The following is an 18,504-nucleotide window of genomic DNA, read 5'->3' as shown; positions in this document are numbered from 1 at the left end:
AGTAAGTGTCCTCCGGGGGTGTTGCGAGTGATTTTTCGAGCCGATTTTTCCAACAATATTTATTTTCCAAAAATACCTAAAAATACACAAAACACCATAATAAGGACGAAAATGAGTACCAACAATACGAAACATTGAGGACAAATTAGACACATAAATGCGTCTATCACTTGTCGGCCCCATCATATGAACACACAGTTGATTCCTAGCACATCTATATAAGATACGCTGGTCAAAGAAAAGTGAGCTAAAGTGTCGCAAATGCTTAATCGGGTGTACAAAGACTTTTCTCTCTCTCCAGGACGAGTCCCGACTGACCACTGAGAGATTCAGATCCTTCAATAAAATTTTAATAGAGATTTGGATCCGTTCAAAAAATCTCGGAGAGATTCAAATCTCTTCGTAAAATCTCTCTGCAAAATCTCGGAGAGATTCACATGATAGGCACAGACCTTACCTAGGGCTCAAGCCTATTTCTCAGACTCTCAAACACACTCACGGCTAGTAAATTGAGCATGAAATGTACATGTCTATCCAAAAACGTGGATAAGCTCTCTTGAGATCCGCATGCTCAATAAAGGGACCCACAAGAAATAATACGGTCTCCACATGACATATGCCATGGAGAGAGGGAGATCAGCCTCAACTCCTCTCACACTCTGCACACGATTCCTGATGCATTCCATGCCTTTCATGTGACTTATCCTAGTCATTCCCAAAAATCAGAGAATATCTCTCTATCTTGGCCAACTCGGATAAAGAGAATATTTCTCTCTAAATACATCATCACAAAGGATGACTCAGCTTCACACAAATGGGGGGGATAACAATTAGGGTTTTGGACTGGCGGTCTACAACACGTGTGAGAAATACCCGGCCTACTTCTCACTGCAAAAGAGAGTAAAATCGGTGGAATAATGAGATAAACTCAACCTAGTTTATGTATATCTATTCCTAAAGAAACAGGAGAAGTGCTCCGCACGGTACGACAAGTAATCCCTATGTTCACCGACTTGAGATTAGAGAATTTGGCTATAATAGGTCCTCTATTTCTCTAAGATGATAGATCTTTTTTGATAACCTGTTAGAGCAATTCTTATTCAAACACTAGAATTCTATGATCTCCCTCTTCATCTGCTTCCCTCCCTAAGACCATCCCTAAACCTACATCCCTGTGACTGAAGCATCCTTTGAAAACCCTAGAAGACTGTTCATGCTCAACCTCCTGAAACTCATTTTCAAAACCCTAGAATCCCATCTCTAGCCTCTCACCGATATTAGGTAACCACACCAGCCTTCAACAATCTGGAAAACACAAACAACGTATCTTTTTAAAAATACTAAGAAATATTTTCATTATACTCATTGTACAAACGGAAAATTTGAAAACTATAAAGAATAATTTTCGTTATACTCATTGTATAAATGAACGACCGAGAACAAATACATATTCAAAAAATAACTCACCCAAAATTTACTATTACGTCATAGGTCTGATTTTAATTTTAGCAATTGAATAACCCAACCTTCCTCAAACCACAAATAACATTAGAGTTACAATGTGTAAAACAAGAAGAACAAAGAACTTTAAAATAATTTTCTAACATCCATAATAAATTTATTTTCGACTGAGACATTTAGCCAATTGAAAAACGAACCCTGTTTTCATTCATAACAAATTTAGTATTCTTGGGAACATTTGAGCATTTTTTATCAAGATCATGACTATCTTTTCATCATATTTTAATGCCATGAAGAGTTTGATCGAAATATGCAACACAAGCAAAAAGAAGAGAAACTCAAACAAAAAAAAGAGCAAAAAATCTTGGTCAGGTATCTTTTTTTCTTTTGATCGAAAACACAAACAAAAAGAAGAGAAACTCATAAAGGAAACTGTACAAAAATAAGAAAATTAATCTTGATCGGGTATCGTTTTGCTAAGATATAATTACCAACTTCATGTCGGTTTAGATTTTGTGTCCTCCTGGTGGTCTGTTTCTACACCAAAAGACACTAGAAAAAGGGCCATCATAGCAGAGCTAAAATTCTGGACATGTACCGGGTAATTAAGGTATGCAACTTACTTTTTTCCTCTTTTGATTAGACCAGCAATAAATATCCTCCTCTATTTATGACTAAAATTAGGGATAACTCTAAATTTTTCTTTTACTTTTCCTCCTATATTTACTCCCCCAATTATCCTCCCACAATCATGAGAAAATACCCATAAATAAGATTAGAACGTCCATACTATAAAGCATACATGCAAAAAAATGAAAAAGGTTGATTTATGATTAACAAATAATAGCCCATTCCAAAAATATAACTTCAAAAAAATTAGAAGTGTTATTAACTACAATTGTTTAATGAACGTGAATGAATAGAGGAATATATTTCTTCAACCACACACCTTCAAACTCATTCACTCATTTCCTACTTATTTTCTTGGTAAAATTTATAGTGCAAGAGTATCAACATTAAAAACATGATTAGCTTCAGCCCCACGAAATCCGTTGTCTAAATGTATTTGCTTGCTTTTCGAGAATGGATGATTGCGATGAAAACAAACCTGCTATACTCAAATCCGTTGTCCAACGAAGTCACTACTTTGGATTTACTAATGATTGAAGAAAATGTTAGTATGTCATATTTCAATCCCAATCAAACTAATGTTTTTGTTTTTATTAAAGAATATTAGTCTTGCATTCTAATCAATCTTTACATCCTACACAGGTATATATCAAGCACGACATCGTCCATAAGAATTTGATACAAAAGTTCGGGCCACTACTCCATGACGGAGGGTTCTATGCACTCTGTAAGTTCAATACCACATCAGAGAAATCCAGATTTCGTCGTTCAAAGAATGATCATCGGTTATTTTTCAAATGGAATACTAAGGTTGACTATTTGTTGGGGATACCTAAGGCATCCCTCTGCATGGCTTTTTCTTTGTTGAATTTGATGACTTGAAGTCTAAAATAAACAACATCTATCGCACTGGTACTCGTTGCATTTTCCTTTTAACCATACTCTTACCAAATATATTGTTGTTTGGTCTTTCTATTGTTTCTCCAAACATCGCGTAATTTTCATTTATTATTTTTCACAGATGTCGTAGGAGTCCTAATTTTTTTTTACCAAAAACTATTATTTTAAGTCTTAAAATATCGTGAGGAATTATTAAACTATTATTTAAGTGGAACCAAATATATAATTATTTGGATTAAGATTTTCATGTTTACAAGTTATCATGGGTCGAATTAAGCCTCATAGTGTGTGGTAATTATTAAAATCATTATAAAAAAAAAATATTGCGTCTCATACCCTGAGTGTGGTAATTAATTTACATAAATGCAGTCTTTGGTAACAATAAACTAGACAATCATAGTTTAAAATAGAGTTCCAATCAATGTTCTTCATTTTGTTTATCTTCTTCAATTCACATAAATTCCAATCAATGCGCTCATAACCAGAGTTTCCTTTGTTTTAGTGAGTATATTAACTTTCAAATTTGCTATGCGTTGATTTTTCTTTCCTTTGACTCTACTTTACCACCCATTATAGGTACCGGCCTAACGACCTTGATGATGGGAAAAATACGGTTTAGTCCAAAATCCCATCCAAAATATACTAGTTAGTCCTAACCCATTCAACTAGGTACAAATTAGTCCTTTTTTACGGAAAGTACATAAATAACCTTTCTAGTTTACAATTTAGCCCAAATATTTGCAATTTAGTCCAAAGTGACTCATGATGATGTCAGCAGTTTTAAATAATATAAAAAATAAAATAAAATCAATTTATCTTTCAAACCGTTTGTCCAAAATTCGCAAACTTTATATATTCAGAAAGCTTTTTCCGAGAGATACAAAAAGAGTACCCATATGACTATATAATTATCACTTTTTTAAAAAACTTAGTTTACATTGGTGTACAAACATGTACACATTACAAAAATACAACCTGTTTACAACCCAAACTCATTACCAACACCAGCTCCAACACTCAACCACTCTTAATCCTGCTGCTGTAAACAACTAGAGCACCGCAACCATTCAACTCAAATTTTTTATCCGTTTATGTAACTTTCCAATCTTAGATGCACTTCTCTGCAGCAACACTACCCATCCAACAACAACATAAATTCCTGCTCCTTAGTACCACCAACATCACACATTTCAGATTTCATATTTATTCACAATATCACCACTTCAGAGTTCAACCATCACTTACTCAGCTGCACCATTCCTTGTAATGTAACATACAAGCAAACCCATTCTTCCAAATTTCCCATAGCATCATCTGCAATTGCTTCATAGCCGGATGCAACACCTCAACCATTCAATATTCATGATAGTCAGCCTGCGACTCTAGTCTACACAAACTGACAAAAATATCAAACACACCAAGCTCTTGCTGAATAATGGTACGATTTTCATTGGATGGTTTAGCAGTTAACTTGAATCCAAGAAAAAACAATAAAACATAAGAAACAACAGAAGAAAAAGTGATAACCTTTCTCTAACAACCACATAAGAAACAAAGCAAAGAAAAGGATGAAAATAAAAAGTTAGGCAGTTATAAATTAAAGAGACACAATCCATTCGGGTCTAACTGCACAAACTTAATATCAACAAATACGAACCAAAGTTTCCATTCCTGACAAATCAGTCACATGCTGCAAACCAAATCGGAACATACTAGAGTTCAATACACCTCCACATAAAAAAAAAAAACTTCCAAAACATGCATAAAGCCGATCATTCATAATCACACACAAACCTATTTTTTCATGGGAATTACATAGGTACACCGTTGTAAAACACGAAAAACCTACTTTTTCATAGAAAATACACATGTACACCAATGTGTACACCCCTGCCAAGCATAGAAGCATGAGGCGAGGACCCATCTTTATCAGCTTTGACCTTCATTCCCTTGCAATTGAGAGAAATAAAAAGGTTGAGAGTTTGAGACACATATTTTACTAATGAGCTAATGCCTAATTAAACAATCATTTGATCCCCATCCACATCAAAAGTTTTAGCATATGATATAAGCAAAGGACAAGCATAGAAACAAGGATCAAACATTCCTGAGTTGACGTATATCTCATAATAACAACATAAACATAACTACATGCATAACTCTCAAAACTACTAGATAAATCAAGTAAAATTGTGAAATAATTAGCTAAAACAAATTCATACCAGAAATAATAATCATCGTTTCCCTTCATAAAAAATCTGTCACATGCTACAAACCAAATTGATACATACTATAGCTCAATACAGGTGTACAACTATGTGCACATTAAAAATCAACAGGTGTGAAATTATGTGCACAATAACAATAAATAGGTGTACAATTATGTACCACATTAACAAACAGGTGTACAAAAGTGAGTACATAAAATCCACATATGTACAATTATGTATACATTAAGAATCAACATGTTACAACTGTGTACACATTAACAATTCAATATATAAAAATAGTTGAAAGTCAGATTTTACGCGAGACCTTCACAATATCCTATAAGAGCATGCTTACAAGTACAAGTTTAGGTGTAAGAAACCACGTAATGCTTTTCATTACACAAATAAAAATCATCCTTTCAAGTATAAGTTTGCACCAGTTTGTACACCCTAGTCAAGTATAAGCTTATGGAGTTATTTTTTCACATGTGCACTAGTTTGTACACCCTAGTTTCCATGTAATGCTTTTCAATGGAATCAAATGCTATCCTTGGATAAGAACCACAAATTAAATAAGATATAGTGCATTTTCTATAACATAACTGGTGTACAAGCATATACACCTCGTATAACAAGCACAATAAAAACAGTGTGCTTTTACATGAAACGCATACAAATGGTGTACAAGAAAATACACATATTTTTAGATACCGCAAGCTTACCAACAAGTCTACACCAGTTGGTCCTCCCCCAATAAACATCAAGCTTACTAGTTGACCCTCCCCAATGATTAAGCATTGAAACTACAGACTCTATCTTGTTGTAGTTTGTCATAAAAAAAAGAAGAAAGATATATCAACACTTTAATTTTCAGAAATCATCCCTTCAAAGAACTCACTACAAAGATAAACATTTCATGGTTCCTTAACTCGACAACCAATTTAATTTGAAAAAAATGAATTGTTTTCACATTTAAACATTCATACCAAGTCCCAACTTCATATATTGATCCATATAATATCACATTGTACAAAACTGTTTTCAAATCCACTAATGCAAGAAGCTTAGATTCTCAGAGATGTCAACCAGTGTAAGTGGACAGAAAATGTATCACCTAATTTAAGTTACACAAATATATAGGTTTTAACATCCACAAAACAAGTGGTATGCATGTTTAGTGCACTAGTTAAAAATAGAATTAACATTTGAATTTGGTGTGGCAACTAAGTATATAAAATCAAAATATAAAGAACATAGACGAATATCTCTAAAAGAGCTAAAATAACAAAACAGGAAAATCAAAGGTTGTTAGTTTGTATATCTATGTACACATTACCAATAAACGGGTGTACAACTATGTACACACTAAAAATCAACTTGTGTATAATGGTGTACACATTTAAAATCAACATGTGTACAGTTATATACACCAAGTTGATCATACATTCATGAGTAGGTAAGAGAATATAAATCTTTAACAACCAAAAAAAGCCAGTATGATATCATAATTCATTAAGTTTCATTTCTTGTATAACCTAAAATTATTAAGCATTGTCTTCACTTAACAATTACAACAACTAAACAGAATGATCTACCTAGTAGCCACCGACCGAATCTGCACTTAGGATTCATTTATCAGGCATAATAAAATGTTAATTATAAGAAATAGACTAGAATGATTTTAAACGGCATAACGGATAAATTTGTTAAAGTTAAAACGTCAAAGTACAAAAGACAAAATAGACTCCTGGTGTAAAGTTCAAACCTAAGTAAAGTTTATATTGATATATTCGAATATGTATATTCTCCCCCCAAATTGACCAAGTAAATGGTCATAAAGTTGCATAGACGTGAAGGAGAAATGATTTAAAAGGGACATTTCCGATACATATTTCAGCAGCAGTCATCTTAGATGCCGATAAAAAGAGTGTTTAAGATGTAATATACACCACGAAGGCATAATAAACAATACAAACTAATAGTTAAGTGGACCTTATTTATCTCGATGACAAGAGATTTTATTTTTAGAGAGTTCATAAGTAAATTCAGGATCATCTTTAGAGACTTCTTTAGTCAAACTCACATTTAGCAGAAAAATTTAGTACCTCTTTGTCTGCAACAAAAACCTGAAAAACACATACTACGAAATGGTACCGAGTAGGAACTGTTAAGGTCAATCCCAGTTCTCCCAAGATTGACTACAAGTCCCTTCTCAGAACTAGACTCATCACAAGGTCTCCAACAAGCCACGTTCGTCATGATGCAATATACTTTATAATCCCTCAAAACCAAATTCATGCCACTTTAATGACTTGGATCACAAGTATTTATTTCCTATAATTTCAAGTTAAAATGGTTAATTAGAAAAATAAGGAATACAACAAGACCAACCCAAGCAGGTTTATGTTAATAAGATTTGGTGCCTACGAATCATAAATATATAATTCAAATTTGCAAATAAATCTAAAAGGAAACATCAATGCAGCATAAGCTTATCAAGTCAATCTTTTTCCCATATGCACCAATTTGTACACCCTAGTTACTTAAACAAGAATAAGCTTATGGAGTCATTTTTTCACATATGCACCCAATTGTACACCCTAGTTATAGTTTATGCAGCCATCACTTAGTGGTTGTTTAGAACCTGCTCGCTCGATACTACATTCCTATTCGAGCATTTCCAATCTGTCTAGAAGGAATTCGTATAACATCCACAGTAGTTGAAACTTGAAAGTAATGGTAAGGAGAAATTTTACAAGGTGAATATATTTCAACTATAAATGAATTTAACCAAGCATTTCCTTAGTTATGTATAGTTACATCACCATTAAGCTTTAATTTATCATCTTTACAAGTTAGAATACAAATGAAAATTCTTACAGATGACGAACGGCAAGAAAAATCCTTCATAGTAATCCTCGTTTGGTAACATGTTCACCTACATGAAATAGGAGCACATAAGTCTTATGATTCCACTGTCAAAACAATCAAAGGCAACATCACATTTAACATCAACTAAATAAGACAAATTTCATATCAAATAGTATGTAAAAACCATATTAATGAGGGGGATAAGCTGAATGATGTTTCTAATTGAAAAAATGCCAGAGACATCCCAACGTTTCCTATTTCTTTAGGTATAAAGATCTCTTTCTTCATAGTCATACTGTTATGCCACTGAAACTGTCATATCGCTTGATAACAATCGCTTCAGGTTTCTACAAATACAATTCGAAAATTGCACAGTTAGGAGATACTGATACAGTTAATCCAAACTTTAGAAATCTACGAGAAGTTTCTTGGATGAATTCTTATGAAAACGAATTTTACAAAAATGGATTATTATTTTTCGGTGGATTATCTCGCTCAACCAACTATAATTGATATCAATAACAAAAACAGATCAAATGAAAAGTAATTGTCACATGCAAAAGTTTTGTATCATCTCCTTTATATCTGATCCATATAAATTTTTTATCATTGATCTGGTATTAACTTGAAGTAATTAAGGATTTGAAACCGTTAAAATAAAACTGAGATCGATTTCAAAATCGATAAATCAAACAATGATGATCATATCAAATAATAAGAATAAATTCAACTTATCTTTCAAACCGCATCTGCAGAAACTAAATCTCATCAACTTTTCCTCTCAATTTTGAGTTAATCTTCAAGAGGATGAGTTTATGATGCCGATTTAAATCTTTCAAGCTGAATTGAGCGGTTGTTTGATTATCATATTTAGGTTTCGAGATTGAACTTCTGTTGACACGACGGGATTAGATTTCTCATTTTTCTCTCCGCTCCTGATTCCATGAAATGAAAATGAAGAATAGAAATTTGACTACCAACGAATCGTATAACATATGCGTGGGCATTTTTGTCATACAAATTAAGAAATGTGAGCGCGACCATTTCCGGGCCATTTTTCAGATCGAGACAGAATGGCCCGAATCCCGAACCAAACGCTATCCTTCAGTACCCTAATGTTAGTAGTTCTTGGTCAAATCTAAAACACCTCAACCGTTGGATCATATCCATCATTTTTTTCTCTTACGCCCTTACATCAGAAGGCACCCTTCACAGATATACCTTCGGCCGCCTCATTTTCTTTAGAGCAACTGCAGTGGTGCGATCAAAACCAAAGATCAAAGATCAAAAAAAAGACCAAAGTTTGGGTTTAGTCCGTGTTGTGACGCAACGGTACATGATTAAAATTTCGTCAGGCGGACTTTAAAAGTCCGCCCCTTTTTTTTTTTGGTAAAATTTCATCAGGCGGACTTTAAAAGTCCGCCCCATTTTTTGTAAATTTCATCAGGCGGACTTTAAAAGTCCGCCCCATTAAAATTTCATCAGGCGGACTTTAAAAGTCCGCCCCATTCTTTGTAACTTTCATCAGGCGGACTTTAAAAGTCCGCCTCATTCTTTTTTTTTTTTATTTAATTTGAATTTTCATCGGGCGTAATTTAAATCTCCGCCCGTTAACAAGCGTACTTTAAATTTACGCCCAGCAACAAGCGTACTTTAAATTTACGCCCGACTATATTAGAATTTGGGATTTGGTCGCGACCATATTTGGTCTGGAATTTGATCTTTGGTTGGGATTTGATCTTTACTCCGTCCCACTGTATTACGATCTCATCCCAAATTTTTGGTTATACTCGCCCACTGTGGATGCTCTTAGATCTCAAAATTCCAAATTGGCCAAGTTAGTTTTCAATAATGGATTCTTCTTCAAGGATTTCATTATCTCGCGTCGATCTCATCATTGAAACTGCCAGACGAAGAGGAAGAAGATGAAACCCTTGTCTTGTTGTTGATGAAGATCCACTCACCCAAATAGTTTTTCCTCTCAAGCCTCGAGTTGCCTCTTGGTCTTCTTAAGATTTTCGCTGTCTTGGTTTAGGTAATCTCTTAATTATCTGTTTTTTTTTTTGTCAATTTCTTCAATTTTGATTTTAGGCAGCTCCGACAATCAATCAAATTTGAACTTGAATTTGTGTTGGATTTTGAGGATTTTTCAACCGGTATCATGAGTGCGCAATATAATTACTTCGGTGAGTCATATGTTAGGCATTTAGGTTCACTATTTAGGGTTTAATTCGGGTAGTTTTTCGATTTTTGGGAACGGATTCAATTTATTCAAATGAATGATTTGAACAGATATTGATTCTAACCACTGATTGCAGAGTTCATCAGTCGGCCCTTTCAATTCATTTATGTGGATCTCGGACCTACGATGGATTTTGTAATAATGAACCTAATTATGTTTGCTTAATGGAACTTATTTTTACACTTCTAAAATGTTAATGCCAACCAATTGTACTAAAGCCAATATTACAGGGTAGGTCTGAGTATTCATTTGAATGTTTGTTGGGCTCACGGTTCACCACACAAGAGCAAAATAAAGCATCATACTAGATGCTCATGAGTTTCAATGCTGCTGCACAGGTTGTTCTGTACCTACTGTTGAGCACTATTGGACTTGAATCAATGTTTCAAGGATGTTGTGCAGGTTTTAGTTTAAAAGCTTGGTCTGCTAATGGTTTATTCGTTTATTACCTAGTTTCTGGGGATATATAGTGATTAGCATTTTGTTGTTTTTAGTGTAAGTAATATGCCAATAGTATAGTTGAACCAATTGTACTAAAGACAATATTATAGGGAAGGTCTGAGTATACATTTGAACATTTGGTTCGCCGTTCACCACACAAGACCAGAACGAAGCATCATACTAGATGCTTATGAGTAAAATGCTGCTGTGCTGGTTGATTAGTACCTACTGTTGAGAAATATATTGGACTTGAATCAATCTTGACAAGGGCATGTTGTTGTCTTTTATGTTAGGTCTGGCTAATTATGCCTCATATGAAGGATATTACTTTGATACACATGATTAGTAAATCATCCTTTTGAAAAGATATTAGAGGATTTTAATGAAAAGCCGGTATGACACATGTAAATAAGATGGCAGATGCCTTTAAATTTGGTCTGCCACGTTAAGTCTACTTTAGGTTTTAGTTTTAAAGCTTGGTCTGCTACTGGTTTATTCGTTTATTACCTCGTTTCTGTTAATATATAGTGATTAGCACTTCGTTGTTTTTAGTAAAAGGTTTTAGTTTTATACTCGTATGATGCACCCGTGTCTAGGTTCATACTAGTACACTGCTTTGATCTGTTCTGCTGGTTGTTTTGGTGTAACTAGGTGGTGGTAGTTATTTCTTGAACGTTACACTGAACGTCACTAAGAAACCATCTATTAACATGCATTCTCACTGAATCATTATATGCAGAGTTCTCCCAACGCACATGAAACTTCTGAAAATCAAAGTCTTCGCGGTGACAAATGTATACCATGTCTACAAACATTATGAAACTTTTTTTTCTTCTTTTTTTTTTTTGCCTAAAGGAATAATCTCCTACCGAACTTAAGAATTGGCAGAGATTTGGTTTATGGTTTTATTTTTATATGATATATCTATGTCTTGTTTCATGCTGGCGCATTGTCTTGATCTGTTCTGTGATTTTTTATTTGTTTTTTTGACAATTCATACCTCAAAAGTTTGTTTGTAATAGTGTGCTAGCTATATAAGTAGGTGACTGATGATATTGAATGTGCAAACAGGACTTCAGATTTGGCCATATAGTAGCTAGGGGATTTGGATTGATTATAAGTACGCTAGACTGAAAATCGGTTGTCGTTGAAGGGAAGTGCTGACTGTGGTTTTCATTTCAATCAGTTCATGCTTCATAAATCAAATTGGGAACCAGCATTAAACTACACAATGCACTTTTCCCCCTTGCACCATTGTTACCTTTGTTGCATTATTTTGAGGGTTATATAATTGTGAGCTTTATTCTTAAGTCCATCCTCAAGAGAGTTGTGGGAATTGTTTACGCCGTCTTTTAGACACGGTTGGTTGTTAGAAATTTATAATAATAGCCAAACCTTGTTACGAAAATTGTTTGGTGATTTATGTTTCATAATTAAGTTAATAACCCTTTCGTGTATCAGAATTAAAAGGAAATCAGTTAGTCGATTTATTGTGATACCTACTTTTTAGTAGGGAAGAGGGGTTACATGCAGCTAAATAGGCTTGCTGTTCATGGTGTTGTGCTAGTGTGAAGATATGTACCATCATTAGTTGCTGAAACATGTGCACTTCCCAAGGACATTACAGTCCTAACGATCTGTTAGTTTCTTGAATTGCACTGTCAATGGAAAATTCTGTTGAGTTCCAAGTCTTTTAATATAATAGGTGCTAGGCTTAGATTGGTTGTATGAATTTTGAAGCTATTGATTTTAAAATAGGATGTATCACAGATAGTTTGATAACTTCTAGTTGTAAATATCACATAGTTCAGAGAGTTACTGTTCTCTAGTTCATACTTGTGGTTGTAAAAAAGGAAATCATGCCTACTATTTTGAGTTTGAGGAACCTGGGAACATCTCTGGTAACTTTGATCACCTTGGAAACGACACAGAACACTAAATATATAAATTCCCACCTGTACATTTGACACTAGAACTTGCGAAATGATCCTTCTAAGATCTTGGATTTCAACTTATTAGTGGCAAGTGATCTGATTCTTGGGCAAAAATTCGGGATTTTGGAAACTTCGATTGGATAACCTTAGTTACTGAAGCAGGGAATATGTGGTTTAACTTCTATTACGTGATTTTTTATTTCTTTTTTTTGATAATTCATACCTGAAATTTCAGCTGTTAGTTCTGTTAGTTTTCAAGAAACGAGTTTTTAAGAATTGTGTTTTTATAATCCTGTCTAGCTGAGTATGCTTAGTGATGTCAATAGTCCAAACTTGTGCATTAGGGCTTGAAAAGTTTGTTGGTAATTCATATATGCGGGAGATGTCACTTAGTTACCGTCTGACATGCTTGTGAAATAGTGTGCTAGCTTTATAAGTGGGTGACTGATGATATTGAAAGGGCAAACGAGACTTCAGATTTAACCACGTAGTTGCTATGGAATTTGGATTGATTGTACAGTAGAAACTCAGTGATCGTGAATGTGTGAAGTGTCGATTGTGGTCTTAACGCTAATCAGTTAATGCTACATATGCGCGGTGTTTCTTATTTGTTGGAATCTGGGGAACTAAGTTTTGCATCTACACATTGTTGCAGGCTCCAGAGATGGTACTGTATATGCATGGAGGCTGGAGCGTCAACATGCAAAATTAGGTATACTTTTGTCTCCATCCCAATGCATTAGAATATGCATACACATTCTATATGCAGCTCGGGATAGTTTGAATGAAAATAGTGAAAGCGCAACTTCGTTTTTTTGACAGGTGGAGTGCGAGAATAGCGACATAGGTGTAGCTACTTGCTTGAAGTGGGCGCCTCATAACTGCTTCCTCGGTTCTAATGTTTTGGATTCCTGACGACGCAAAATATTCTGTAAACTCGGGCGATGCTGAACCTGATGCAGGAATATGAAACTAGATATAGCTCTGCTTTCTTATGGTATTCATCTTTTGCTTTATCTCGCATGCTGGTACTCTTAAAAAAAGAGTCCGTGCTAAACCCTCTTGTCATTCCTCCTAAATCTGCTGCTAGTTTCATGTTTAGACATTTCATTCCGAATTATCCAAATATTCGACAACTTTAGCAGTGTTGCTTTGTTATTCTTATTTCTCTTTTCAGATTATTAATACTATTAATCAATCAGTTCCTACACTTCTGCATCCTAAGAACATGCCGCAACATTCGTGGTTGAGTATGTAAATTAGTGTAGGTATCGGCTGAAGTTTGTACATGTATGACAAGCACACACCGAAGGAAACACTTTATGATATGATCAGCCTAATCAGAGGATTTGACATCTTCTTCTCCAGGGTTGGAAGTACAGGTGTGCTACTAGGTCTGTTGGTAAGTGTCAAACTTGATATACATCATAGGGGAAACAGCTACTAAGGTTATTGCTTCCAAATAAATCTTTGGGTCTTTACGAAATGTTGCATGTACCTAACCGCGTCATCAGGTTGCATATAATAATAAGATGGGAGTTAGAAAATATGAATATGAAAGATTTTCTGCTTCAAGATTATAATAGTACAGAGGAAAAATTAACTGGAACAAAAAGCTATGATCAGGTTGAATCTTATTACTAGAAGTCCTAGTTGCCCGCTATATTTTGGAAATATTTCCTAGAATGACACTTCTGAGGTGGTAGTTTGTGGTTGTATCTTCTAGTGACTCTTTAAGGCTCAGTAATATCTGCTCCTTAACTTTTATCTAGCGAAGGATGATCCGGTCATTCAATAGAAGGCTTACTGCAGAGATGAATGATGTCATCTTCTCATGTTCCTGGTTATTCCGAGTGAGCACCCTGACCTGTTATTGTAGATCTCTAAAACTACCCCAAATGCGAAAACATCAGATATGGAGGTCGTCTGCAGCTCAAGGCCTCAAACACAGACCAAATCCAGTGCATTTCAACAGCAAGAAGAATCGGCCAATTATGAGGTTCTTGATAATAGTTGTTGGTAAAGCATATTAGTTCTTGCAAGACTCGATTAGAAGTTATAGGATAAAGGCTGGAAGTTGCCACTTACTCGGGAGGAAGGTATTCAGGTGTCCAACTGAGCATGTTGCGTGGATATCTCCTTCCCCACTTAACTAACCCAAAGTCTGCAACCTGTAGAAATCCACAGTTTATCCAATGAATGCAGATGTTGCCGTATATTAAAATCATCATGTGCACATCTTATTATTATTATTTTTTTGTTTTTATTTTCTGTATTAGTTAACAAATATTAGATAACCAGCAAAGGTCTTAATCGCCAATAACATACATAGGAAATATGAACATGCTGTAGTTTATGAAGAACCAAGAATTTAACAAAAGTTTGAAGTATGACAAACTTGTCTGCTTCGAACAGTGAAGGTAACACCTTTGCTCTGAGTCCTTCATCGAGTAAAATGTTGCGTGTCTTTGTGTCATGATTAACATGACGTGTCTGTGTGTGGTCAATGTGTTGAATACCCCTGGTGGCATCAACTGCAATCTGAGCTCTTGCTGTCCAAGAGAGAGGCTCATGACCTAATTTGTTCTGATGAGGGTATATGACAACATTTTGCTGAGTGCGTGGTATGTGGTTGATCAATTTCTGAACATGGGAACAAGAACAACATCGAGTTATTGTTGCTAGATCCTAGATAGTCAACTTCAACCATATATGTCCTAAAAAGTCTTAAAAAGTCTTACTGTGTCATCTTGTTATATCTAGTTAAGTTAACGGTTGGATAAAATATCTCACTCTTATCCCATGCATCTTTAAAGTCCACGATTGTCAAATGCCAAGGCCTTTCAGTTGGCCAGCATTAACTGCTTAGACAGCCAGTCACTTGAAGGTTTTTACTAGGGAATAATTCCTAATTTAGTATTAATATTTACACTTTTTTTTTGTTGTGAGTTACTTAGCTTTTCTGTTAGATAGTTCACTTGGAAAGCGAAAACACCATTTACTTTTCTATCTAGGTAACTTTTTTTGGTTACTGACAAGACTATTGAGATAGTATCCGGTATTATGGTGGCCATCTCACAAGTTAGTCTGATTACCATAGACTGCAATTCAACCTTCTATGCTGTACTTATTTTCTAAAGAAGCGTTTTTTGCGTACCAGTATTTTCACAACAGCTTAAGGATCTTCCTCATTGGGCTGTTGGTTTCTCTTTCTCCTTAAAAGGATCATTAGAAATGCACCACAGAACGTAATATTGCAACTGACAGTATTGTGCCAAGCAGCTTCTATTTGTTTCTTCTTCCTGAGCGTTAAAGTTCTCTTAAGTATCAATATTGAACTGTTGCTGAGATTGTTTTGCTTGGTTGTTCCTGAGCGTTAAAGATAGAGATTATCAGGCTTACAGAGCATTAGGGTTCCATTTTACCTTTCTTATGTGCAGGAATTCCATTTTTGTCTATAGGACCAAATACAATATCTATGAAGCCCTTCTTTTGTGCCATTTGTTGATTCAGTTATTCTTTCTCCTACATAGTAGAAAGTAAATCAGCTACAGTAGACAATGTATTTTTATCTTGAACAGCGTAAGTTGCAACTAGATGAGAACTATCTCCAATATACCTATACAGAAGATTTATAGGAACAACATATCCTGTGTTAAAGATTGATTTCTTCCTATCAGCTTCGCAGGATTTCCCACTATAGATTTTATCTGAAACATTAACAAATCAATCTCCACATTTGACGGTATATTATGTTGGGTAAAAACACCCATGTCCTGTTAACATTTTTACAGCTACTAGGGACCGAAATGAGGTAGGTATAAAAATTGGGTTCAATTTGAGATGTATTTAACAGAAAAGTAGGAGGCTAGCTTTGCCTCCGAGTAATGCAGGAGTACATTTGACAACTGCATATATGACAGAACATCTGTGATTGAACACTGATTGACATAGGATATTTACTTGTGTTGTGTGCTATATATTTCGTTTGTGTGACTTATGCACTAAATGATAAGTTTGTTATTTTATCAATTTCAGGATTTGTTCGCACTAGATGAACGTTGTAAAAAAGCTACCCTATGTACTGCCTGTGGAATTTTTAGGAACAGAAAGCTAAACGGAAAATACGTCGCAGTACACCCCACTATACAAATTAAAAATTTCTTTCAGATAAACCCAACGTGTTAACCAACACGGATTGGAAGGATCTTGTGAAATTTCAAATTTTGTAGTACCGAAGAACATCAGGTAAGAAATATTGAGAACTCTATTAGGTTCACCCAGTAATTTTCTTCTTTACATTCATGTCTAATTAATTCTGACTTGTGTATTCCTAAGGTACTTCGCGGTCACATTATCAAGAGCAGAAGCCACCAGACGGGTTAGACCTTGTTCAGTTTTTCAGCTCATGCAACAATGGAACTCTGAGAAATTTTCTGGGCGATGTTTGTCCAATAGACAGGCATACAGCATTGTCAACCTGATTTAATAGAGTTCGAGACCAAATGTTCTGAAAGTGCCATGAAGCCTTCCATGTTTAGCCAATTTGTCTGCTGCCAATTTATTTCTGCACTGAACAGTGCTTTAGAAGGAATTGAAGCCTTTTGAGATCATCATAGCTTCTTCAGTCCATAGGGAGTCTGGTACCTTCTTTCACTCTAAAATCTTCATGTTGAGTTCTTTTCTCTTGGTGCTGAAAATAATAACTTCTCATTCTATATCTGGACCTTGTCCTTCTCTATGTCTAACTCTGCGTTGTTAACCTGTTTTTGTGGGATATCTCTTATCCCAGATATTTTTTCCTGAAACCTTGAATACCAGAGCCCCTTTCGAGGCACAAATAGCTCCATTTGAGAGGTTGCGATAATGGAAAAGCTGACACAAATTGCTCCTGTGTTCAATGAGAGTAATACCAAGACCAGCAAAAGTAGAGCGAGGTGAGAGTGAACCATCTACCCTTTTTTTTCTTCTCTGCTATTGTTTTATTCTTTTGCTTAGATTTCATGGTTGCTCTGATCAGGTTGACAAAAACCAATGAATCTGCTAGTATTAGAATTAACTAATCATCTTGACAAGGAGCTAAATTGGGTTTGCTGCTGGGTGGCTTTTGCATCTTTAGATTCCAATTTTCCTCGTTTGATAACTGTAATCAAGTGGTATGCATGGCTTTATATTTCACATATGATATTGTATCTGGAACTCTTCCACGTGTGCACAATATTCGGAACCAAGGGATCATGAGCATTTAGTTGGCGGTGGTACTAAAGCTGAAAAATAAAACAAACAACTCAAAGTTTTGAGGGAACTTGGAGAAGTTGTTAAGGGATGATAGTAAATCGCGGGCTGGGCCAACAACCGGCCAAAAATATTAAAGCGCAGTGTTTAATGTATAGGAATCCTGTGTGATACTGTTCGATCTTTCTGCCACTGCTGTGAGTTAGTTGGAGTCCAGGTACCATTTTCGGGATTGTGGCTTCATGAATTTGATCACGAGGCTATAAAATGTACTTGAAAACTCAAGCCCACCAATAAGTAGAGTCTTCTTTCGCTTCGTAAACTAATTTGTAATGCAGGTGGATATGATTATCCCCAGCAACAAACTCATATGAAACACCATTAACTTCAATCGAACTATTACACGAATTTTTCCTAGAACCGATTTCCTTCATTTCGCTCTTTACCATAACATCATCCCATCTCTTAGCTACTGCGGTATACAAATTTCACAGGCTACCTTGGAAAAGTTGGCCTCTGACTTCACATTACAAGCATTTTGGACCACAAATTTCTTGCCGACGCTACAATAATTTCAGAT

The 18,504-nt window shown here is 35.2% G+C and overlaps 1 long non-coding RNA gene across 2 annotated transcripts; it reads left to right on the top strand.

The window, feature by feature from the left end:
- The first annotated feature begins 9,887 nt into the window (after positions 1–9,887).
- On the top strand, positions 9,888–18,338 carry LOC113357919. 2 transcript variants are annotated; one of them, XR_003363993.1, is made up of 7 exons: positions 9,888–10,107; positions 13,345–13,401; positions 13,512–13,686; positions 16,728–16,937; positions 17,028–17,332; positions 17,482–17,626; positions 17,710–18,338. It is a non-coding gene; the product is annotated as an uncharacterized LOC113357919 (long non-coding RNA). The 2 variants fall into 2 exon arrangements; XR_003363994.1 differs by having other exon boundaries at positions 13,512–14,091.
- The last annotated feature ends 166 nt before the right edge of the window (positions 18,339–18,504 follow it).

This window comes from Papaver somniferum, chromosome 3 (genome assembly GCF_003573695.1).
Source record: "Papaver somniferum cultivar HN1 chromosome 3, ASM357369v1, whole genome shotgun sequence".
Lineage (NCBI taxonomy): Eukaryota > Viridiplantae > Streptophyta > Magnoliopsida > Ranunculales > Papaveraceae > Papaver > Papaver somniferum.
This window is presented reverse-complemented; position numbering and strand designations above follow the sequence as displayed.